Raw genomic sequence first — 25,759 nt, 5'->3', positions numbered from 1 at the left:
TTTTTTTTTTTTCTTCTGCAATTCAGAAACAAACACACTGCAGAGATGGTGACAGTTGATACCATTTTGATTTTAAAAAGTTTTCAAAGACGCGTGAAAAAGATCATTCAGAAATGCAAATACCAAGATGGATGGAAAATCCTTTAACATATATAAGTAATAGTATATAACATAAGAATCACAACTTTGGACAAAGTTTCTGCTAATGGACAGAATGTATAAACTCAGCCTGTTCTGAAGCTGAAGTGCTACTTCAGCTTTGTGATGGCACAATAAAATTAACCATCAGATGTACTTCCAGCACATACAAAAAATAATTAAATAAAATAGGAAAAGCATTGCCATGAATACGAAACGCTCACCTCCTTATCTGTACCTTCCTCAACTTTATTCCCCTCCATTCAGGATAGAAATTCTTGATTTTTTTAAGCTCCTGCCTCATACTAATAGTCTTTGCATCTCCATATGTGCTGTAGTATTCCTGCTCATTAAGCATCTGAAAGTGAAAGCCATAGAATTTAAAGTTAAAATTTAAAGTTAAAATTTAATAAATGAACAAAACCTTTTCTCTATGCATAACCACAAAACTGCACCCGTCTGCAGGTGCATCCATCCCCTATACTTGAATGAATGCACCCATGTGTCAAAATCCAGTTTTACAGTTACAAAAGAGGAATGTTTTTATTAACTAATCTGTAGGTGCAAACATGATTGTGCCAGGCACACACAACGTTTTGAACTTTTCTTTTCTAAAGACAGCCTGTTCTATAAAAACACTGGTGCTCTTCTACTGCCAGGGAAGAAACTACTGGCTGCCCAGTCCTTATGGAACTCTTCAGGGCAACCCTACACACCCTCAGGCACACAAACGTCTTTGGTGAAACAGTGGTTCTGCAGCATGGTCACACATGCACGTCTGTAGGTAACACAGGTGGATATGCAGGTGGAAATTGCGGCATCTTCACTGTAACTCCCTTTGGAAACAACCTGAGAAAGATAGATTTGATTGTCATTCTTCTCCTTAAAATGCTTGGGGTCTGATTTTCCTTCCATTTGCATTGGTGTAAACTAAGGGGAAATCTATTAAAGTTATTGGATTTTCATTAAAATAAAGCTGCTGTAATGAATGGAAAAATTACCTCGTGGCCTAGCCTTTTCATCATAGAGGGTTCCATCTTAGAGAGTTCCACAGACAACGTGATCCAGACACACATACAGGTTGGGCTTGACTCACTGATGCTGCCTTTCAAAGTAATTTCGTGCCTTAATTGCAGAATCCAGATTATATTACTTATATCTGGGACTTGATTGTGACAACCTAAGTCAACACTGAAAGCAGTAGCAAAATTGCTAACTGATTTATATATATATATATTTCGGTAGAAATATGAAAAGAGATATGGTTATTGCAATTTGAACACTAGGGTTTCATTTTCTCCTTAAAGGAAAAAAAAAGTTATGGAGGAAGACTAGAGCTGTGGATGTGATGAGGAAAAAAAAAAAAAAGTAGAACTGGAGCTGGCTATAATATTTGGTCTCATAAAAGTATGAGTCATAGTAATATATGATCTCAAAGACAATAAAATCAGGTTGACTGTTCAAATTTCATTTTAGAAGACACCTTGTAAGTAATTCTAGTAAAGCCAGGACGACTGTTCTGACACTTTCAGAATGAGGTAGTTTATTCTGAATTGACTTTATTTAAAAGCTATAGCATACAGTTAAAAAAGAAAGCAAACAGACATCAGCCAGTTGTTTCACGTGATCCAGAGCAATCTTCTGGATTTCATTGCAATTTGGAAGAACAGTGAGTTTATAAACCCTTGGCTGGTACTTCTCCAGAATTACTGTTTTTAATTGCCTTTTTCTCTCCCCTCTGACACACACATTTTCAATAAAAATCCTTAGAAGAGTTAAGATCTGGGGCTTGCACAGATTTGAGGGGCAAGAGACAGCACTATGGGTACTTCAACTAACTTTCTCTGTAACACAAAGCCCTTTGTAGTAATTTCCACATCAGGCCCATGCCAAAATTCCTGTTTGAGTAATAGGCTATCTTCTAGAAAGATTTAGAACCCTCAAGGGATGGAGTTATGATCTTTCTAGTTAATTTTTCTAACAGCATTGCACTCACCAAAAAGTATGCTTTGTTTTTCTGTTGATGTATTATTGTCTACCCATTTTTGCGTAGCCTCTCATTGATCTTCCATATTGCAGATTTCCCATTTAGTTCTCCATGTCCCCAAAGTCTCTTTCAGTTTTAATGAAGATTAGAATAGCTACCAAACATCACTTTTGAGCTATTTCCTTTCCTTCAATTGCAGACATTACATTTGCCAGTGTTAAAATGTATACTGTTCAAATTAGACCCTTTGACCACTGCCCCAGATGGGTTTGTATGAGTAATTGTCATTATTTACCACTTCAAGACTTGTGACATGTGTGAGTTTTACCATCAATATTTCTACATCTGATTTCCAAGCATTAAATAGGATATATCCTGTTGTTTACTGAAACTGTCTCTCTTAAAATATCTACTATCAAAGTCTTCTAATAAAAATATTCTGATAACACCCTCTAGTCTACTTATTATTCACCTTTTAACATGGACTACATTGATCCCAAAATTTGCTAACAACAAAATAGCAAACCACCACCAACAAAAAGACTGCCACGTCAGACTTAACATCAGAAACAGCTTACAAAAACTGATAACCAAATTTATATCTAATCACCATTTCTCTGCCTTGGCTAAAACTAGTAACTTATAAGAAAGATGCATGCACTTGTTTCCCCACAGAAGTCTGTGGAAGTCAAGGCATTCATCTTAACATGATAAGTTCAAGCCCTTAATAAGATCATATGAAGACACAGTGACTTCAGCATTTTCAAAAAGTTTCAGTACATTTTGGAATTTGTTTAGACATTCATCCATCTCTTGCACATTATTTTTTCCTGCAGCACATATATCTTACTTGCAAACCCCAGTTGCAGACTTAAACCTGACCCAGCATCATTCTTGCACTGCACTGTGATAAGGAATCATTGTGCCGACAGCGCTGAGAAACCGCTGACCTCAGAGGCATGAGTTGGCAGGGCTAATGGACGTCCACACGGCTTACTGGAGAGTAGCCAAGAGGTACTCTAACAAAGTGATATTTCACATAGGTTTTAAATCTCTATTTATTAACCAGTCTTGTTAAAGCTTAGGTGAATGGCTTGGCATTTAGTTGCAGAGGTACAGAGATTAGGGTGTGTGTAAGGGAGATAGATGCATATGGTTTATGCTTATCTACTTTATTTCTGGTATTTCACTTGTAAAAAAAATTATAACAAATGCGAAAAAAATATGTCTACGTCTATATTTTGTCAGTCTTTGATGACTTCTTCCTAGGTGGTTACTGAAAAGCTTGAGAAATCCAAGCAATAGATATAGGACCAATTTACACAGTTTGCTTAGCAAATGTTAACAATTCATGGGAAATTTCTACTCAAATATTAGCCTCTTAGCACTCTCTCAAAGGGTGAAAACTGCTCTGAAATTTAACATCAGAACAGGAGACATTACACAGAAGAAAAGCATCATTGGTTCCCATGCTGTCTGCTTGTTCAACTTGTTCAGCCTAAGGCATTCTGTAGGAGCCTCATGACTGCCAGCCACTTTTCTGAACAACAAGCCCCAGGCACCCAGTGCCTGCAGGGCTTAGGCACATCAGGGCAGCCTTCCAGTGTGCACTGCTGACCTGGGGCTCTCCATCTCCAAACCTCCTGCCCTTCAACTGTGTTTTGGCCAGCAGCAGCAGCACTGCCACCCGAGGGCCCAGAGTCTCCAGCATATACTGAGGTTTTCAGAACATCCCATGTACCTCCCAGAGGAAGCTCCTGGCATGGCAGCATGCCCTCCAGCATTATCTTTCATTGTGCAGGCTTCTTCGTGCCCCCAAACAGCCAGCTGCCAAGAAAGGCACTCCCACAGACCTCCAGCCTCCGCTGGCCAGGGTGGACTCAGAAGCCTAACAAGCTTTAAAATCTGACAAATTCAGTGACAAGCACTTGCACTCTTCACGGTTTCACCCCTGCTAGTGTTGGCCAGCAGATAGGGGAGGTGTCTTTCACACAGGGAAAAGAAATGGGAATGAATGGGAAATGTTTGAGCCTCTCACAGAGTGCACAGGGAATTGATTCACTCTGAATTCAAATAAAACCAGTGTTGCAAGAAAGCACTCCCAACTCAGGGAATTTTACTTATTGACGATTAACACAACACTTCAGTTACAGATCCTGGCATTGAGGGAAAACAAACTATTTGACACTTAGAAAAACACCTTTCCTTCCCCTTCCTAAGGCTCAATTCAAATCCTCTCCTCCTCCTGATCCTAGCTGCACCTTACCTCACTTTTGCCCCCACTACATTCAGTCCCTTGGACGTGGCAATGGGTGGCACTGGAAAGTTTGCGATCATTTTCTGTCTGCCTCTCCTCCATGCTCCTTGCTTCTTGCTGTTCCTCTGCCCCAGCACAGGACACACGTGGGCTACAGTCCCTCAGGGTAACCACTCCCCAAAGCACATCACTAGATGTGTCCCCATTGCCCTCCCAAACATGCCTCCTCCCTCACACTAAGTCTAACCTGGACGAAGAGGCAGATGTTCACAGAATATCCTGAGTTGGAAGGGACCCATAAGGATCATTGAGTCCAAGTACTAAAAAAATTTATCCTTATAAGAGAGATGCTTGGCTCTCCTAATCATCTTTGTAGCCCTCTGCTGGACTCTATGAACCCTCCTCACTCGGAGGGCTCCTGTCTGTCTTCTTGGAAAGCTCATGATGATCAAAGAAGGTTCCTGTCCAGAAGTTCCAGAGCAGGTTGGTGGGGCTTTGGGCAACATGGTGTAGAGGGAGCTGTCCCTGTCCATGGCATGGGCACAGGAAGAGGATAGTCTTTAAGGTCCCTTCCAATGCCAACCATTTAGTGATTCCATGACTGAAACACCCAGCCTTGTGCACTCAAGGTCAGCTGCCTCCCAGGACAGAGACTCCACAGCCTTTCTGGACACCGGTTCTGCATAAGCACCCTTGTGGGGACCATCTTTTCCCTTTTGCTAGCTGGGCTGCCTCCACCTGCAAGCGTGGGCCTGATGCCACTCACCTTTCTGCCACAGAGCCCCTCAGAGAAGGCACAGGCATCATCTTCTCTACTCCCCCTCCCAGCAGTCAGCTGGAGGCAGCTGTCAGCTCCACCCCTGAGCCTTCTCTCCTTCATGCTGACCACGGGAGATCCCTCAGCCTGCCCTTGTATGCTGTGTGCCCCAGCCCCTCACTCCCTCCAGTGCCATCAGCTGGGCCCACTCCACACCCATCAGGATCTTTCCTGTACTGGGGAGAACAGGACGGGACACCGGAGCCCAGGGGCAGTTGAAAAAATGACACCAAAGAAGAGGGGAAGTGCTTTCACTGGTTGTTGTTTATTCTTATTTTGGTTGTTGTTGCAACGTCTATCTTTCTTATTCTTACTAGGATCATTCTATGGGTTTGTTGCCCAGTCTTGGCAAGAACTGGTAACCAAGCATCTTGAATGGACTTTACGCTGCACTCCTGCACTTCTTCCTGGCAGAGCTGAAGACTTGTTCTTCTTCAGAGGAACAGCTGTCTGCGTCACCATTTTGAGGGATCTGCTGCTCTCTCTGTGCACCACCACGCAGGGTGTGGCTTCGTCTTCAAGCACCTCTTGGGCAGCCTTCTCGTCCTCAGACCGAGACACCCTGTGCTCAGCATGGCCTTCGGAGGGCTTCTCCTGTCGCCCTGCTGCAGCAGCCCAAAGGAAGCCAAGTGCACTCTTGTCCACTGCTTGGGACTCCATGCAGAAGAGATGACACCTCCACACGAGAGGAGGGGATGGGGAATGGGGAGTGGGGGAAGAGGCCATTGTGCAGGCAGTCCTGCCAGATGGTAAACTGATGGCCTCTCCCCCCTAGTTGTGGAGGCGGAGGCAGGGCCAGGAGTAAGGAGCAGACCGGGCAGTTCTGCGACAACGGAGGTGTTATCTCACAGGTGGGAGCCCTGGCACGATGACACTGTGCCACATCAGAGGGCTTGGAGGTGGATCCACCTCCATGGGCTCCACACCATCCGCTGTGGCTGCTCCACCTCTGCTCTTGCTCCTCTGCCTCCACTTCTTCTTGGGTTCAGTCACCCAGCTCGCACTGGTCCCACAAAGGCGTGGGCAGCTGTCACCCTAGGAGCTCTTAAGGACAACCATGGCTGCCATTCGCTAGAGGGCCTGGGAGATCAGCAAGTGGTGGGCCAAGCGCAGAGACTTTTATAAGCCCCAGGACACAGCAGGGGGCGGATGCCACAGTGACATCAGGAAGCCTCTGTGATACCCCTGTGATGGCGCACCACGCACCAGGCCCAATGTGGCCGTGTTGGGAGGGGGCTTGCGGGGCCTGAAAGAGGCCCTCATGTGGAAGGAGGACATGGGGGCTGAGGGCCCCTTTCCTGGCGGTGGCTCTCCCAGGCCGTTTTGCGTGCCAGAGAGACAGGCTGCCCCTTGGGCACAAGGAGTGTCCTCCACTTCCCCTTCTGCTTGGCTTCCATGAACTGCTCAGTCCCATGGACTTTGGGCTGCAGCTCCCCCAGGACCTCTCAGCTCCACGGTGGCACTCTGTTACTCCCACAGGAACCTTTTTTTTTTTTTTTCCCTCTCCTCAGACTGAACTTGCTGTGTTGCAGTTTGCGCCTGTTGCTTCTCGCCTTGTCACCGGGCACCACCAAAAAGAGTCCAGAGGATAAGAGGAGTCTTATCAATATAGAGGGAGAAGATCCCCTCTCAGCCTTCTCTTCTCCAGGCTAAACAAGCTCAGCTCCCTCAGCCTTGCCTCCTAACAGAGATGCTTGGCTCTCCTAATCATCTTTGTAGCCCTCTGCTGGACTCTGCAGGAGCTCCAGGTCTCTCTTGTACTGTGGAGCCCAGCACTGGACACAGCCTTCCAGGTGTGGCATCAGCAGGGCTGAGTAGAGGGGCAGGATCACCTCACCTGACGTGCTGGCAACGCCCATCCCAGCACACCCCAGGATCCCACTGGCCTTCCTGGCCACAGGGGCCCTTTGCTGGCTCACACTTAACCTGTTGTCTGCCAGGACTCCCCAGTCCTTCTCCACAGGGCTGCTTTCTATCAGGCCAGCCCCCAACCTGCCCTGGTGCATGGCGTGATTCCTCCGTAGGCACAGGACACCGCATTTGCCTCTGTTGAGCTTCATGAGGTTCCTCTCTGCCCAACTCTACAGCCTGTCCAGGTCTCTCTGAATGGCAGCACAGCCTTGCGATGGATCGGCCACTCCTCCCACTTCTGGGTCACCAGCAGCCTTGCTGCAGGACTGGAAGCAGGGCACATGTGTATAGAATTAAGAAGCCAGTAGTGCCAGCACACTGCTATGCCACTGCTGTTCAGGACGTTTGGCTGGTATCTCTGCATGGCATGTGGCTATACTGTGCACACACGACAGGTTGTTCCAAACCAGCCCACCTTGTGGGAAAGGACACGTGTGAGCCTGGGGCTCTTCCTTCTGCAGAGCTGGAGGCGCTGCAAGTGCCTCCCATGTAATGGGAGATAGACTGCAAAGAGAAGGCAGTTCTTAAATGAGAGAAGCGACAGTGCATGCAATGGCTCAGTTAGATGAATACGAAATGAAAACTCAACTCCAGTGGTCTGGCTCAACAGCTGGAGCACAGCACTTGGAGATTTCCCTCCCTCCTGCTCCCAGCCTGACTGCTGGCCCATGTGATTCAGCTGCTGCCTCCTGTGGTGACACATAACAACCAGGAATTGCCAGAAAGAAAGAAGCTCTCTGCAAACAAAGCTGTGCTACGTGTCCCCTACCTCATGGAGGGCTCTTGCAAGGTTCAGCATGAAAGCGGATCATACAGCAAAGCTGATGTCCAGATATGGAGAACTGAGTTCAATTGCACCTCACGCTCACAGAAGGGAAACAAATGGTATGTAATGCAGTTGTTGCTGCAGCAACACACATAAAAACATGGGATTTCTTTACCTCTCCCCCCCACCTTCTTTTTGTTATTAAATTTTTGATGAGAAACCCAACCATAACAATTGTATTTAATTTAGATACATGATATTAATTACACTGCTCAATAAAACAATTGATACAAATCAATTGCTCTTGAGCTTTCTCTTTGTTTTAAAAGAAATAGATAACTCATCATCACCAGGTCAATTTGTTCTCATTGCAGAATTCAGCAGGGGTGGGAACACACACACCAGCATTGAACCCTCACAGGGCGTGGAAAGCCTTCACACAGCTAAATGTCTTCATGGGGAGCAGTTCCAGACCACTCAATTGCAATTGTGGAGTTGCTGGTGTGGTGTAGTGAGGCATGAGCAAACAGCATTGCATAGCCTCGGGACACATTTTTGAAGCCCTAAACCAAGAGGTGAAGAAAGAAGAGTAAAGATGGTTAAAGTAGCATTCCTCTCCCACTGATTTTATGTGCTGGGAGAAACCTATCAATGGTTTTCCCCCAAAAGGCCATGTTCCACCCCCCCCCCCCCCTTTTTTTTTCCCCAAAAAAGTCTTTGCCCTCAATGTTGCTATAGAAAATGTATATGGAATAGGTATTATTGAGGGCTTTGCCCTGAAAATATGCTCACTCTTTCTGAGGAGAGAAGCGGTCAGACCATACCCTGTTGGGTCGAAACATCAGCTCCAGAGATCAGAAAGCTAAACCAATATTATCACAGCTGAAATGTCCACACTGTTCTGACACAGCGTTGGAAACAGGCAACATGATGGAGATTTGGAAGACATGCAGAAAGCAATTCCAAAATAGAGGCACTCTACGCATAACTATGAACAAATACATCACAAAATATTTGAGCCAAAATCATGATTATAAAAGGGAATCTGAACCAACAAAGTATTCTGTATTTTTTTCCTGATTTCTCATTAAACTCTGCTAGGTTAATTTGGAATGTCTCTTGCTACCACAGAAGTAAAAGACCTAGATACACTGAAGTCAAGGGATACTTTCTATTGACAATAATAAGACTTTCCTTGAAGGTTCAAAATAGTAAAACTAAAACCTGTAGAATTCCCTGCCTATATAGGACCTACAAGGACCTATATTGTAGTCACATACAGTCCTGGGATGACAGGCCCATCTAGCCCAGTAGATGGTCTCCAGCAATGGCTGTTAGAGAAGTTTTGGGAAAAGAGCATGAGAAGAAGTAAGACAAATACAGGATGACTTTCCCTCTGATAGCCTTTTAATATTCATCAAACGCTGTATTTCCACAAAAGCCTTGAAATCATCTGAACTTAACACCAGCATCTTTCTTCCAGGCAATTCTGTTTTCCATTCCTCATTCATTCAGTTTAGCTTCCTGCCACTGAACCCGTCAGGTCCCAATGAGAGACGTTTAGGTATGCCAGTAAGCAAATCCAAGTACAATGTAGTCACGTACCCTGCTGGGGCTTTTCCTTTTCCTTCTGCCTTTGCTCTATGTTTGGGTCTCCAAACCCAGAGGGCTGTAAGTACTTCCCTCACCTTTATCTTGCTGAGAAACAAGAAGGGAAGAGGAGAAAAAGTCTCCCCCAGATCCTCTCTTTCTTCTTCACACAAACTGCCCTGTGCCTGTCATTGTCATTTATGTCACCTGTAGGTTTGGATTGTGTTGATACATTAATGTTGCCATAGAAAATGTAAATGCAGTAGCACACTACAGTATAGAAGGGGGTGTTTTCAGAGTAAGTAATTCAGAACTGAATATCATTTTCAAAGTAGAGTTTATTATTTAGCATAATGTATAATTATGCAACTGGAGCATTTTTTTTTCCCCACATTGATAGTATAGACTGACAGATGGGGCCTGCATTTACAAAGATGAAGGGAAGCCCCAAGTTTTCATGTTTTTGAAACAATTGGATATACAATATAATTTTTCTATTTAATTAGTACAGCCATCTTAAAGGCAGTGTCATGAAGAACAGGCCAAAAATCTCAGCTGAAATACATTGGCATAAATTGAGTAAAGCCAGTGCTGTCATAGATTAAATAATTGCAGAGGTGTAGAAAAACTTAAGAATATTTATAAATGCTACCCATAGGGACATGGGCACATACAATTGAAACTAATAATTAAAAAACACCTAAATCTGTATAGTCTGTACTCCAGTTTTGCGAAGAGGAATATATAATTAGAGAAACAACTCACAAGCATCCTTTTTGTCTCACACTAATCATCTTAGGTCAGATTCTTTCAGAATGTGTGAGCTTCCTCTCATCCATTTCCCAAAAGAGTATTACTCTGCAAGCTACCTCTGACTTCGCTTGAGAGATAAGATTTGAAAACACAGCTAGATAGGACAACTAAGATCAATTCAAAGTCACCATTATAAGACTCCTTAGCCCAACCCAAGAGACTCTCAACTCCTAAAACTGGGACAACCCTGATACCAGTTAATTTGAAGTGTTCTATAAATGTGTGTTCTGTGTTCGACTGTTTCAAAGTTCTCTGTATTTAAAGAATAAAGATTGATTTGTAGGAATGTTTTATGTGAATACTCTTTTGCCCCTGCTCACATGGGAACAGGGATATTTGTTACTCTTGTTGTCCACCACTGATTGTTCTGCTTTAGAAGTTTCAGACATCCAAGCTGAACCAACAGTAAACACTGGATGTAAAGAAAAGTCTGTAATCAGAACAAACAGACTGAAGAGACCTATCAGTCTGAACACTGTTTGATCAAGCTACTTGGTAAAGTCTTGCAGACATTGGAAGAATCCAAAATGTGGATCAACCTGCAACCAGAAAAGAATGTCCCTCAATTAAGCAATAAATCGACCAGACTTCCCTACCAGGTTTCAGAAGTATCCTTACTTGAAAAGTACCACAGCAACACCAAGGAGATAAGACCCTGCCAGAATCCTCACCTGGAGCAGATCAGCATCTCCTTTCACTATGCCTCTTCCTTACCTGAAACTTGAGGTCAGCACAGTGGGACGCGGAGCCCCTATTAATGCAGCAAGTTGCCTCCTTTCTGATACTCCCTGAGATATTACCCTGCCTTATCACACAGTCAAGCTCTCCTCTTTTGGCGTATTGTCTCCATCCATACAGGACCTGCATATGTCAACATATCAAGAGAACAATTTCACCTTCAGTCTCGAGTGATTTCTGCTTCAGCTGACCAGACTGAAGAGAACAGTTTTGCAATACTTAACGAGCAGGACCGTCACTTCTCTCTTATCTTCCATGAAAGCAAGATTTGTAAGCAACTGTCCATTCAGTGTGCAAATACAGACTAAGCTCTGCTTCTTTAACTGTCTTTCTTGAACATATCCTCCATGCCAAAAACATTTTCTTTAATGAAGCCAGCAATGGGAATTGTTTACTATTTACTAATAAATCTTATTCCTGTATAATACTTGACATGTGGAATATGTTCTAGCAAATCACACTTCATTTGCATGATATTAACTGAAGCGTTAAGTTGATCTCATTAAATTGGAATGCTGCCGTATCGTGTAAATTAATGTTGGTAAAGACCTTGGAAAAAATTTCAAGGTTATCTACCTAAAGTTTTAAGCACATGCAGCCATACTCATGAACCCTGGGAAAAGCACCCTCTGTTCTTTCTGATGAGGGTTCAAAGCATCAAATGCATGCATGAAGTTAAAGGGAACTGTAGCTGCTTTTGGAGCAGGGAGACAGCCCACAGGACAGACAGCAATGGCTTTCAGGCTTAGAGCCTTCGAATCTGTGGAGTGAAGCCTCAAATGCCTTTATTTATTTAATAAATCTGGACCTAATTTCAGTTGGGCAATCTTGCTTAAGGTGACCACCTATACTGTACTACCTTATTTTTGCAAATGTCATCAGTAAACATGATACAGAGTGGGAGAAAGCAACTCAAAAGTAAACTACTGCTAGTATTTTCCTCATCTCATTCCTTACCAAACTTTCAATTTATATCTCCTCCTTATGAGCATCATCTCTCACTGTAGCTGTTTACATGCAATATATTGCACACACACGCACACACAAAAAAAAACAAAACAGAAAGTACCTGAGGATAAAGTGTGTATTCCCACATTTGACGGTAACTACTGCGGTAGGAGTGGAATTGATGTTTTGCTGTAATTGGAATGCACAACTCTAAATATTTACCACTTATTCTATCTACCTCCACCCCAACAGTTAAGCACTATGGTTCAGACCAACCTGCCAATTATTATATCATTATGGCATTGATTTGCATTTTCACTGCAAGATTCAATTTTAAAGTGAAAGAGCAAAAAGAATTCCACAATTATTAAGGTAGGAAATTGCATCTTTCAGGCATAGCAGTTGCTGCCATTAGCCTTATTCATTCCAAACAAATGCAGGGAAACTCTTTGCCTCTAAAACACAGACATATGGACTGGCTTTTATTCTGTTCCCCCACCACTCTGGGAATAGTTTGGGCTAAACGCTGATGCCCACAACAGTCAAGCAAAAATACTCTCCTTCTGGTCTGCTACACAATTGCTACTCCTTGCTGGCACCCTCAGGTTAGCGTACAAGTCAGGAGGAGGGAAAACAAAGAAGTTAAAGGACAGTTCTAGTAAGGATGACATGGAAGGTCACACTGAAATTGTGTTATTTATTTCCATACTGCTTTTTTGCAGATGGGACTGGATGTAGCAGGGCAGATCTCAGAATCTTCTACACCTTCACCTTCTACATCTCAGGTGAAGGGTCTGAAAAATCTGGCTCTCATCTGTTTTTTTTGTTTGTTTTCTTTTTGTTTGTTTGTTTTTTTTAAAAAAAAAGATTCTGCTATTTATCACAGAATCAGAATGGTTTGTAATGGGAAGAACTCTAAGGATCATCTTGTTCCAACTCCCGCCACAGGCAGGGACACCTCCCACTAGATCAGGTCACCCAATTTATGACCTGGCATTTTCCAGTCTAATGTTAGTTCCTAAGTAATTTCCTACCCAAGGGACAATACATCAATAAAAATTGGATGCTAAGCATGCTCGGGAGCTGTACCTCTGTTACAACACATCAGCATGATTTGCACTCCCATACATTGATCTGATCACAGAGCACTCACACTCATGTTCCCAGGATCACCCCCACCAGGAGTTCATTTGCACCTCCTGTGCTTCAGTTTGTGCCCGTTGCCTCTCATCCTTTCTCTGGGCACAGCTGAAAAGAGACCCTCTCCATCTTCTTGACACCCTCCCCTCAGATATTTACATGCATTGATGAGGTCTCCCCTCTGTTTTCTCTTTTCCAGGCTAAACAGGCCCAGCTCTGTCTGTCCCTGGGGCTCCCCCCCAGGCCCTCCCAAAATCCAGTGCTATTTATTCCAAGAAATCTGAACCACCATGGAAGGGTTTCTCTATTCTGCTTACTACTGTACACAAGCTTCTTTCAGTTACAACATTTTTTTGCTTTACTACAGGATATTCTAGAGCAGGAGCTGAACCTAATCCAAAAATTCTTTTATTACATGGCCTTGAATTTTGAGATTCAGACCTGAAATTCAGAAATGGACCATATTCAATAGGTCAGTGCATATGACTTCAATTCAATGCATACATACTTCAATTAATGGAGAATAACAACACTGACATTTTAAAAAATAATCTAGATTTGACTACTGTAGATGTCTTTAAACCAGACAAAGCCATAAATAGCATGAAGTTAAAGTCTAATCCTTCTCCTCAAATCACTTACATACTGTTTCTCACTGAAACGTAAAAGTAATACTAATATCCAAATCAGTAAATTCACGATATCAACAAGAGTCTACAAAAATACAAAAAGGGTCCTAATGCGTAAACCAGGAATTTTAATTCATTACAAAATAGATCAGTAATACAGGACATGCATGCAAGATACTGTACGGCAATAGGAAAGGAGCGCTCAATACACAAGGAAGTTGCAGCTGTTACAAGCCACATATGTACACACAACCAGAAACTCTGAAGCAGAAAAAAACTGTCTTCTACTATTTTTCTAGTTGTTTTGAAACTGTGAGGCCAAAGTCATGCTCACATGCACATGCAGGTGTGCAGGATCCTAGCTTGGAGCAGTAAGAAGTACTGAGAATAGCATTTCTCTGTTCTATTGTTCTATGGATGGAAACAATGTTTTATTGTTCCACCTTTGCCAACACCCCCAGTCCTTGACATATGTGAAAACTACATAGCGTACTAAGATACTAGAAGGTCACATAGGAAATTACAGCATTCAAGGAGAGGTAAGAATCTTCCTGCAAGTTTCAGATGAGTGTTACAGACCTCTCAGATTTTGTCTACGCACACAAGTTTGTACCAAATCAATTCAGAGTGGAGAGTTTTAAGCATTGATTTAAGCCGGAATAAATCCCTACAAATGCATTGTTTAAAACTGGGATATAATGCATCAGTTTAACTCAGTGAGCTACCAAGATCAGCTTAGTCAATATTTTATTTATTTTGATTTAAATACCTGAAGACACCTCTCCAGCATGTTCAGCACCTAATATACTATTAACAGTGTATTTTAAAATTCAACATCATAAAACAATCGATCCAGGGAAACTCACCCAGCTGCCTATTGAAAACTGCTTTTTCCTTTTTGTCATTTCTGAAGTAGACCTTAGCATGCCTAAGGAGCCACTTTCTGAAAGAGGTTTTGCAGCAGGTCAGAAGCTCAGTGAAACCTCTACTCTTAAGACAGATGTGTCAGCAGCAATTTAATTCCAGTTAATTAGGAATTGCAAAAATAAAATGGTCTCAGCTGAACTAGCTAAACTTGTGTATTCAGCTGTTGAGAGCAAATGTATCTAGGATAGGATAATATTCCAACTTTTTACTGAGATTCAAGTGGCTTTTAGATAATGTGCAGCCAGCTAATGAATAATCATGCTTCTCAGAGAATTTAAATTGGCTCTAGTGATATCATTCCAACTAAATAGATAATTTGCTTTACATATGAGCTTGATATTGTAAAACACCATAGTTACTACTGCATGAATATGTTACTAGGAAACACAGGCTTTGTAATTACTCATCTTAATTATGTCTCTATAATCAAAGTGAATGCGTAAGTTGCGCAAATGAATTAAAAACCTGAAGTTTTATCTCTTGGTCTATTAATAATAAAATATAAGCACTTGTTTTAACATCTGTTATATCGTGAAGATAGTATTATATAAAGGAAAAATTTAATGTTAACATAAAACTTAGCAATATCTTGAAATGAGAGCAATAACTGCTTCTTTCTCAGTAGTCCTGACAGTCAGAGGACAGCTTTTCTATTGTCTTGTGAGCCATCAGACCTCACATGGGATAATTTCCTTGCACAGCCCTTGTTCACAAGGCTAATAACATCAAGATGATAAAGAGAAGCTCCGAAGCAGTGCATTTACTCAGTTGTTGCTCCAAGAGATGATTTCTCTGCCGGCACAGCTGCCCCACATTACCTCAACATCTGCAGATTCTAGTGGAGGAAAGCTTTCTGTCCTGATGTCAAACATGAAGTGCTGCAAGTCTGTTTTTTGTTGTTGTTGTTGTTGTTGTTGTTTTAGGAAAGCTGAGATGCAGATGTGCCAAAGCTGAAAATTTCAGTGTCACCTCAAGGATTTGCAGACCCAGGTACCATTTAGTTTTGATTCAAATTGAGTCTTCAGGCCCTTCTAGGCAGTTATGAAACAATCTCAGCCTACACAGCAGCAGCAGCAACTACTCTTTGTCTGCAGAAAATAAATGTGCCCTGAGCATACCAAAAGTCAATCTTCTTTTCATTGCCACAGATGCTAATCGCAGTCTTGCTGTCTGAGTTAAGCAAGAGGCAGTGCTTGCTTGTACCACACAGGGAGCACAGAAATAACCAAGCTGTTAGTCAGGCAGTTCAGTTAGGCTTCTTCAGTGCGCGATGGGGTAAGTAACCAACAACACCCATATTTGTGTGCTTTGCTGGGGGAAGGCCAACACTCTTCACTTGTATTAAAGAAGATTATTTACATCACAGAAATATCCCAATACAGTGTTAGCATTCCTCCTGAATATTATAGCTCTTCCACCTTTTCAACATGCAATATTTAGCTTCTGCAATCCAAATTTCTCCCCCAGAAGGATGAAAGATATGCACTCGAGAAATAATCTCAACTATCAATAAACCATTTTAAGCACACAATTCTCACAGAAAACATTGTGTTGAGTCCTATTGCTCCTGTTGTAGCCCCCCCAACCCACCAACACCACACAAACAGCCCTCTCACATGAAGCAATGCATCCCCTCATCGCTCCCTTGTTCAAAACCAAGTAGTAGAGTGCCACTATTAATGGAAAAAATAAAACCATGATCTCCAAATCCTAGAATTAAAGTTAGGCCTCAAGGGGAAAAAAAAAAAATCAGCTGTGGTCATTTCACCTTCAAATTCTCTGCCAAGCGTTAACTACTGTGCCTGATGGAGTTTTACATTTTGCTGTATTTTAACCGGCAGTGTTTACCTCTGATGCAACAGTCTTCCAAGCCACCAGCTCATATTTTATTCTTTCTGATCTCTGCTCTGGGATGTGGCACATAGGAGCCTATTACTTGCATTTTACGTCCTGTATTTCCTTTAACTATCTCCTACCATTCCTAATTCTTCTCCGTTAGAATTGGTCATAGGACATGCAGCTCTGCCGTGAAGATATATCCCAAACTTCTCTAGATTAGACTGGTTACACAGATATATTTCCCACTTCTAATGCACTTTATTTCAGAGAGATCTGTAGTTTTGAAACATACCAACACAACTCGAAGAAGTTAATTACTGCTTTAATGTTGAGGTGGCAAAGGAAAAGGGTATACTGATGAAAAAACTGTACTCTTCGCACAAGCTCTACAGAGTGGAGTTCTTTGAATGGTTGAGCTCCATGGCAGCAGGATACACTGGACTGTGAGGAAATTAATGGGATACCTATGCATACCTCCTCTATGCTCTTTGAAAACAACAGCATGAGTTCATTTGTGGGATATGTTAAAATTTTCTATGCTATACTGAGAATCAGGCTTTAGGAGTTATGACTCAGACTCCTGTTACACGTCACAGATTCTTCAATTTAAAGCTAACATCACAATTATATATATATATTTATATATGTATGTATATATATATATATACACACACACATGTAGTTTAATAAAGAGGATTGAAACTGTGGAAAGCATTATCTTGCTGTGGAATAACACACGTTCCCTAGGCATTTTGGACTCATGCCTTTTCTAACCAAGATATACCACAGGTCAGAAGTCCACAGAGACATGTAGTAAAAATGATTTGCTACAAAACCACTAGCACGTCATTAAAGGTGGCTTTCATTAGGTCTGAGCACTGAGTGAAAACTGGAAGAAGGATTTCACCATGAGGCCACTTAAAAATGACTGGCAGAGTCAGACCCTTTTCTTTTACAGTGCTGGCAAATATAAGTTGTTAACCTTGAATTATATTTACAGAAGTTAAAAAAATAGATTTATTTACATAGTTCATATGTGGTTGCAAAATTCTTTTAAGTAGGAGTACTCTGTGAGGATGTTAAGAGAGACTTTATAATTAGGTAATCTCATTAGTGCCACAAAGGTTTGCAAACAAAATCATTTCCTACCACAGTTGAAAGCATCAGTAGATTGCCTCTTGAGACGGCAGAGAACATTGCTGCTTGTCTTCAGAAAGCATAAGCTGGTTCAGTATCTTTTGAAAGCATTTACCAAATGTAATGAGGAGGGCATGACACAATTCTTGGCAGAACAACTCTAGAGAATACAGAGGCCAACCTTCAGGTACTCGTTGGAATTGCACCATCTAAACTCATCCACAGGAGACCAACATATCATCAGCATAGTCAATCACTACCACCAAAAAAAAAATTTTTTTTTTTTCTCAATTTCCTTGTATTTCCTTGACTGAGCATAATCATTGTAAACACTGTCTGCAGCAGTCATTTTCTAAAATGAATATGCATAATATAATAGTCAACCGTTAGGAAGATCAGATATAAGTGGGTCGTGTCTCCTATTTCAAGTCAGCTCTTGTCACACAAGCAGACTTGCCAGTGAAAGTTCTTCCATCAGATTTGCTTAAAAACAGCAGATAATGTAGAAGGTGTCACCCCGATCATGTCTTCCAGTGCTTCCCTGGAGCAGCTGCCTTCTTTCTCCCCCCAGCTCATTTCTTACCAGGGGTTTCCCTTGGGTCCTCACACGACAATCCACTGAGAAATATAGACAGTTTAACTGATCTTGATAGGGATCTAAAGCAAAACTTTAACCATGGGCCAACCATTATAGATAAAGAAAATTAAATTAGGTCAATCTAGGATGATAAAGACTATGTCTTTATGGTGTCAAGCTGAAGCAGGGGAGGTTTAGGCTAGACATCAGGAAGAGATTCTTCACCGAGAGGGTGGTCGCACACTGGAACAGGCTCCCCAGGGAAGTAGTCAGTGCACCAAGCCTGTCTGAATTTAAGAAGAGATTGGACTGTGCACTTAGTCACATGGTCTAAACTTTTGGGTAGACCTGTGCGGTGCCAGGAGTTGGACTCGATGATCCTTGAGGGTCCCTTCCAACTCGGGATATTCTATGATTCTATGTCATGATAGCAGTTTACTGGCCTTTCCATGAAAACATGAGGTTTTGCAAACTGGGTTCTCAAACACAAGAGAGGAAAGAGGCATGAGGTCTGATTATTTTGTAAGTTGGAGAAATATATATATTGCTTATACTATAAATCTGGAGTATACTGACACAATCAGACTAGGTCAATAATTTCTTTCAGAACTCTTTACTCAACAGCAAAAAGGCAAGCTCTGCTAGTGTTCTCATAACTCCCACTGAGCTAGAGGTGACATTAAAAACCAAAAAGACAGATCAACAGCAGTTGAAAGTGTCAGGCATTATAAACAGTGGCTATCATGGTTAAGAAGTCAGAATGAAAGTTTGGTGGTATAGTCACCATAGGAGCTCTGTATCACACCTGGACTTTCCCCTTACAGTAGGAGGGAAAAAAAAATCTTCAACTATCCAGGTACGTGAAGTAGGAAGACTGCACTCTGCCTTTGGGTGTAGAGGAAAAACTTCATACAATAAACTGATACAGTTATTCTGCATACACAAATCAGATAAAGCAAATCAGGTGGTGGCACATACATAAAGGACTAGTGTTTAGTTATTTTTAAATAAATTTTATTCACATGAAAAAGCAAGGGGGGCAGGTACAAATCAAGCATGTTGCATACCTGATCTTAAAAAAAATATCTATGTACAGAGAACCACATGTAGACATCAGAAGCAGTAAAAGCAGCCATAAGGAGGCATAAATCTATAAGGAGCAAGTTAACTGGAGTGCTAAATAGCAGATGATGCAAGATTACTGGATGAAGGAAAAGAGTGCTAAAACATTCAACTGGACGATCAAATGGAAGAGAATAAAATTTAAATACTAATGTAAAGAAGGAAGAGCAACTACACAACCATAACATATGGGTAAGGGTAAAAATAAAAAATAAAAAAAATGACAACTACAAGACTATTTCACCTACAATCAAGGAAAAAGATCAGAAGAATTTCTTTATGCCAGGATTCTCTAAGACAAAGCATATCAGCTAAGCTGTCTAAAAGAAGAGAATGCACCATTAAAGAATGCTAAGCGAGTGAATGTTGATATGAGAGGGTACAACATGTTTTGATTTTGATATAGAACAAGAAAAAAGAAGAGGGATAATAATGGGAAAAATAAATCTAAGAAGAGAATAAAACTGAGACAGATTGTGAAGTAAAAGAAAAGAATAATGACAATATAGCTGATGGCAAATGAAAAAGAAATAAAGAGTTACCAATGTGCTGAGCCATAATGTCAAGTCCTAAGATATTTTCGGGGTAAAGACAGATGATTAATAGGAGAAGCAAATTAGGGGACATATAGTAATATTTTTGTGCACCTTTCTCTGCTTAGCTCAGATAAATAAATCTACCCAAGTACTATAAGTCTCTACTATTTACAAAGCCTCTGCAAAACAAAGGGAAAGAATACTTTCTTGGCTGAGTGTATGTATCTAGGGCAGTTCACCAGATCAACAGGTGAACAAACTACATTGGTGAAATTTCCCTCTAGTGCAAAAAAAGGAATGGGGAAAATCCACTCCAGCCTTGTTCAACATCTTCCATGTACAGCCAAGTAAATAGGTACTAATTGCTCCCTCACTCCCCAAAACCAACCAACCAACCAACCAACAACAAAAAAAAAAAGGTCTTTTCCTGAAAACAGATGTTTTCACCTCAGACAAAATGATAACTTCCTGATTTCTTTTGTTATTTACATCAGCATCGGATCGTGCTTAGTCACAGCATATGCTTCTACAGGAAACGTTGACAAAAAGTCTTTCCAAAAAGTGCAAGTTTTGTTCATTAACACACCTTTCGCTAGTCAAGTGCACTCAGATCAGATTAGTATTTTGTTGTTGTTCCCCACCCTGCACCCATATTTTCCTTCCAGAAGCTGCTTCAATTACCTTCACCCATTAGATGAACAAGTTATCATCAGCAACTTACCACGGTTCAAATGACTGCTTCCTAATGAGCCTCAAGTAGCTGCTAATATTTAAGATATTAATTCCTGCTCCAAAATAGTAGCATGACTTCTGCTCAATTTCTCCACAGGCAGTACATTTTTTTTTTCTCCCCACACGTCCTTTCCTTGCCCACATCACTCCCTCTCAATCTCACCACCAGATGGCTTCCTCGACTTAACTGGACCTAAACCAGGCAGGTTTAGTTCAAGTTTCCTCCTGTACACGTTAGTTCTATTATCAACACCTCTCATCCTCCTGTAGGTTTTGTGCCACACCTGAGGCAAATGCCAGTGTTGGCATTTCATCTTGCAAACCTGGCCAAGTGACACAATACTCATTTCCCTACAATATGCCAACCTTGTGACAGGCACAGTTGTTATTTATAAAGAACAATCACACTTGTGTGTGTGTTTGTTTTGTTTGTTTTTAAAGTACCAGTTTCTTCTTGTGGCTTTCCTTTGCTCAGTGTAAATTTCATGCCTCTTTTTTTTTTTTTAATCAACTACTTGTATTAATAGACATACTTCAGTATACTTTCTATTGCATGTTGTACAGTAGATTTTACCACAGTGAAAAAAATTCTATGCATGTATACATGTATACAGAACAGTTAGAGGCAACAGAGGATTTGCTGTCTGTGCAAAGTGGAACATATTTTGTTAAAACTTTGAAGTACCATTATGTTAAGCAAAATGTATCATGATGCAGAGATTAAAATGCATTTTCAATTGATTCACATTTCCAATTAAATTTATGGGCAGTGAAGACATAATGATATTATCCACAAAATTGTATCAGATATGATAATAGCACCCAACTGCATCTGTGCTGTAAAAAGTATAACAATAGTGCACTATCACTGGTTCTAATTACCTCCTATCCTTTAGAGTGGCAGGTGGCCAATGAAATGTGGATATAAAACCAGAATATAATCAGATGAAGGGAGATGAATCTGTTATTGGCTTTTAGTTATGTAAATTAAGAATTTTACTCAACAAGTTATTTAGTCATCCTGATGAGTGGAAACATTCATTTGGAAGACTAATTATACAGTACTTACTATGATTAGAACACCCAATTGTACTTTATACTCTTTGCAATGGAAACATCTTGAATTACATTAAGTTAGCGGTGAGAATGAATGCTGCTAATTTCTTTCACAGGAAATCTCCAAAGAAAACTGAGTACAGAAAAAAGCAATTGGCACCATGGTGAACCTGTAGGAAATGCTCTCTTTTCTAAATTGGGTCTCTTTTACCCTGCCTTTCAGACCTACTTGGAGTCAATCTTACACACAGATGTACCCAACTACTAGAGAGTCTTTCAAATGAAGCACAAATGGAGGTCCTGATCACTTGTGGTCTCTTGAGATCGTAGAATTGTATCATGGAATGGCTCAGGTTGAAAAGGACCTTAAAGACCATCTGTTTCCAACCCTCCTGCCATGGGCAGGGATGCCACCCACCAGCCCAGGTTGCCCAGGGCCCCATCCAACCTGGCCTTGAACACCTCCAGGGATGGGGCATCCACAGCTTCTCTGGGCAGACTGTGCCAGTGCCTCACCACCCTCTGAGTGAAGAATTTCCTCCTAAACTCTAATCTAAATCTCCCTCTTTTAGTTTAAAACCATTCCCCCTCATCCTGTCAATATCTGATTGAGCAAAGAGTTGCTCTCCACCTTTTTTTAAGCCCCTTCTAAGTACTGAAAAGCTGCAATGAGGTCACCCCAGAGCCTTCTCTTCTTCAGGCTGAACATCCCCAGCTCTCTCAGTCTTTCTTCATAGGAGAGGTGCTCCAGCCCTATTATCATCTTTGTGGCCCTCCTCTGGACCTGCTTTAACAGATCCACACTCTTCTTGTGCTGGGAATGCTAGACCTGGATGCAGCAGGACTTCAATTTGGGCCTCACAAGAGCAGAGCAGAGGGGCACAATCACTTCCCTCCACCTGCTGGCCTCTCCTCTTTTGATGCAGCCCAGGATGCATTTGGCCTTCTGGGCTGCAACCACACATTGCTGGCTCATTTCAAGCTTTTTGTCCACCAGAACCCCCAAGTCTCTCAGCACAGTACATGGCAAGGATCACAGTTCATATCCTACTAGGATTCCTTAGCTGCTTGGCTGAGCAAATAGCAGACCTGTTTCTTCTGCAAATATTTGATTGATGTATAAAATAAACTGACTTACACTGTGCCCAGGACCATCTCACATATATTTTATACAAACGTGTGTTTCCTATCAGGAAAACTCACAGAAAGGACAATTTTTGCTCAAACTTTGCTAAAGGGGAAAAGCCTACATTATGCTTATTGTTAAATGCTCTGTTACTTAACTATATGAGTCACTCAAAGAAGCAAGAATAATAGCATTTCATGATTTAACAGATTGGTGTGTCATGAAATGAATTACACAGGTGTGTAAAGTACACATGAACCACACGACAAAAATCATTGATCAAGATGTTTTCTGTAGATTTCATATGACAAATAAAAAACTATTGTGATAGTTCATCTTCATTCATAAGGGAAAGAAATGAAACTTCTGACATATCTGACTAACACTGAATATTGTGGAATTGTGGCAGATGAGAGAGATGGGAGTAAAGATAACGAAAACAATGAAGTACATAGAGGTTTATATCCCCAGAGGACAACAATTTCTATCAAGACCACTGTGCCAATTTATACTGATTTTGTAAAGAAGATGCTAAAATGCTTTAGATTGTAGAAAAAGAAATGCTAACAGAGTAAGGAAATTTGTTACTTCTCATTACCTTGGGTAGTTTAAATACAATTATCCTACTTCATCTTCCCGCTGACAAATACTAACTTCAAAAAGAAAACAATTTTTCATCTGTAGGATTCTATAGCATCGTATAATGTTTTTGTTAAGTAGTCAAAATTACATTGCAATTTTTTTTAAGTCATTACTCTTTGTCTTCCTATCAGAATTGCTTATCTGAATCAACACTTCAATCAACTTTCAGATTTTTTGCCTAGCTTTTCCCCTCTACTTCTTTACAGAAAGAAGCAAGAAGGTTTCCTAGTAGTTAGTATCTGATGAGTATACAGCTTTTAAGCTTGAAGCAAAGGTGAGGTAGAAGTTGTCCTCATTTACAGATATTCTCTCCTCTCTACCTTTTGTATAAGCTAATATACAACAGGATTTCAACTCCTCCGCACCACTTCTTACTTGTTTAGAATAAAGAAAGCCTACTTTAGCATCACAACACTGTTGATGCTCACTTTGTCTAGGAAACACTGCCACCTGCTCACTCCAAGTTGGGACTGTGAGAGGCAGAGAAAAGATCTGCAGTTCTGCTTTACACGGCAACATGACAACACCATCAGCCCATAAGCTGCCACAGTCAGAGGAGGGATGCACAGCAGAATCATGGCAGGAAAGCTGAGGACAGCTCTCCTACTGCATGTGAACCGTGTTTGAGTACAAGGTGGGAATGGGACAAACAGCTTTTGACTTGGTTAGTGACTATGCAAGAGACCTCTCTCAGAATGCCAAGGGAATAGCTTCAGAGAGCACTACAGCCCTTGCAGAAGGGAGACAGGTGATGCTTATCATCTCTCCTCTGAGTCCGTTACCCAAGCTCCGTAAGTAGCCTCACACACATGCTTCCTTTCTCCCATAAAACATTTAAAGAACACCATCACACCTACCAGGACTGCAGCATAGGATGCTTCCAGAGGATGCTCTGAATGCTGAGTGGAGAAGGAAGCAGGCCAGGGGACTGTCCCTGAATGTATCTGCATAGGGGTCTTTTTCCAGGTCCCAGCATGCACAGGCTCCTCTGAACTGTCCAACAGAGTGGCCCTGGGATCCAGGGTGTCCACCCATCTGGTAAGGCTGGTAGTGTTTTTCCATCTAAAGAGCAGTTGTAGGTCTCTATAATGGGACACACCTGCTGGATCCCACACAAAGGGCGGTCATCACATCTCCAAGTACATGACCTCCATCTACCTCCTCAAGTTCCCAAAATTGCTCATCAGTCTTCTTGCAACCAGTACCAGTTGTAAGGTTAAGAGCCTTGTGACTCCCCCACGAAGTTCTCTGATGCTGGAGAGGCTTTCTTTTCAAAATCTTTTTGATAGTCTCAGGCACAGCAGGACGTAGGGCTGGGGACAGGACTACAACATGAGTCCCAGATTCATCCAGGGAGCAGGGCCAGAGACAGGCACTGCAGCGTAGCTCAGGCCTGGCCAATGGTCCCCAGCTGAGCTGAAATGGGGCACCTGGGCCCAGGGGTGGGGTGAGTGGAGGGCCCAGGTGAGGCTGGTCAGCACCAGTGCCCTCATGGCCCTGACAAACAGAAGCTTAACTTTAAAATCATAAAACAAAAACACTAACATGAATGGGGACATTAGGGATATCTGGAGGCGAACTGTGTAGAAAAGAAGAGTAAAACTATGTAGTTGCATTCTGCCTCACAGCTCTGACCAAAAAATAAATAAATAAATAAAAATTTTTTAGCCTTAATCTTCTAATTCTGTGTAGAACTGAAGAAAGACACGTGAATAACTCAGAAAACCCTCTATAGAATCATGTCATTAAATAATAATCCCATCAGACACAATAAACATAATACTTATCTATTGAGCTTGCATTCTGCCTCAAATAGTAACTTTAGGGTGAACAAGCTAAAGCTGAATCTCAGAGATTTTCCAGTTCAGTGGCACAAGACTTGCACTGAAATTGCATCCCTGAACTTACATGTTGCTCCTTACAATAACTACCAGGCCATCTGTCTGCCAAGGCTCCCACTTTGCTTCCTGAAACAATGAAAGAAAATAGATTTGAAGTTGTGTAAAAGTGGTGACCTTTTCAAATCAAATATAAAAGGAGCACAAACAAATTGACATATCATTTTTGCTATGCATTTATTTCTTGTCCTTTTTTTTTTTTTTTTTTATAAAGAAGGAAACCTGAAGTCAATCTAAGACACTTTTTGATTTTCCAAACAGAAGTTATTTAAACAGTTAGAGCTGGGTCAAACTAAGATTTTGTTTCTGAACTCTCAAAATCCATGGGAGAGGCCAGAGTCAGACCCCATAATTAGAGGACGTCTCTAGGTCTTCAGTGGGACGGAGAAAATCTATTATCAAGCTGAACATCGGGATGTTTGGATTCAAATCA

General features: G+C 41.6%; 1 protein-coding gene across 1 annotated transcript in view; it reads right to left on the bottom strand.

Moving 5' to 3' along the window:
* CDH20 (cadherin 20) overlaps positions 1-25,395 on the bottom strand; it is a 341,808-nt gene extending 316,413 nt beyond the window's left edge. The window contains exon 1 of the mRNA XM_080579278.1: positions 24,286-25,395. The gene's annotated coding sequence lies outside the window, so the exon portion shown is untranslated. The remainder of the gene's footprint in view (positions 1-24,285) is intronic.
* Between the last annotated feature and the right edge of the window lie 364 nt (positions 25,396-25,759).

Source organism: Anser brachyrhynchus (genome assembly GCF_964034855.1).
Source record: "Anser brachyrhynchus genome assembly, chromosome: 2".
NCBI lineage: Eukaryota > Metazoa > Chordata > Aves > Anseriformes > Anatidae > Anser > Anser brachyrhynchus.
The sequence above is the reverse complement of the archived record's forward strand: the minus strand, read 5'-3'. Positions and strand labels throughout refer to the sequence as shown.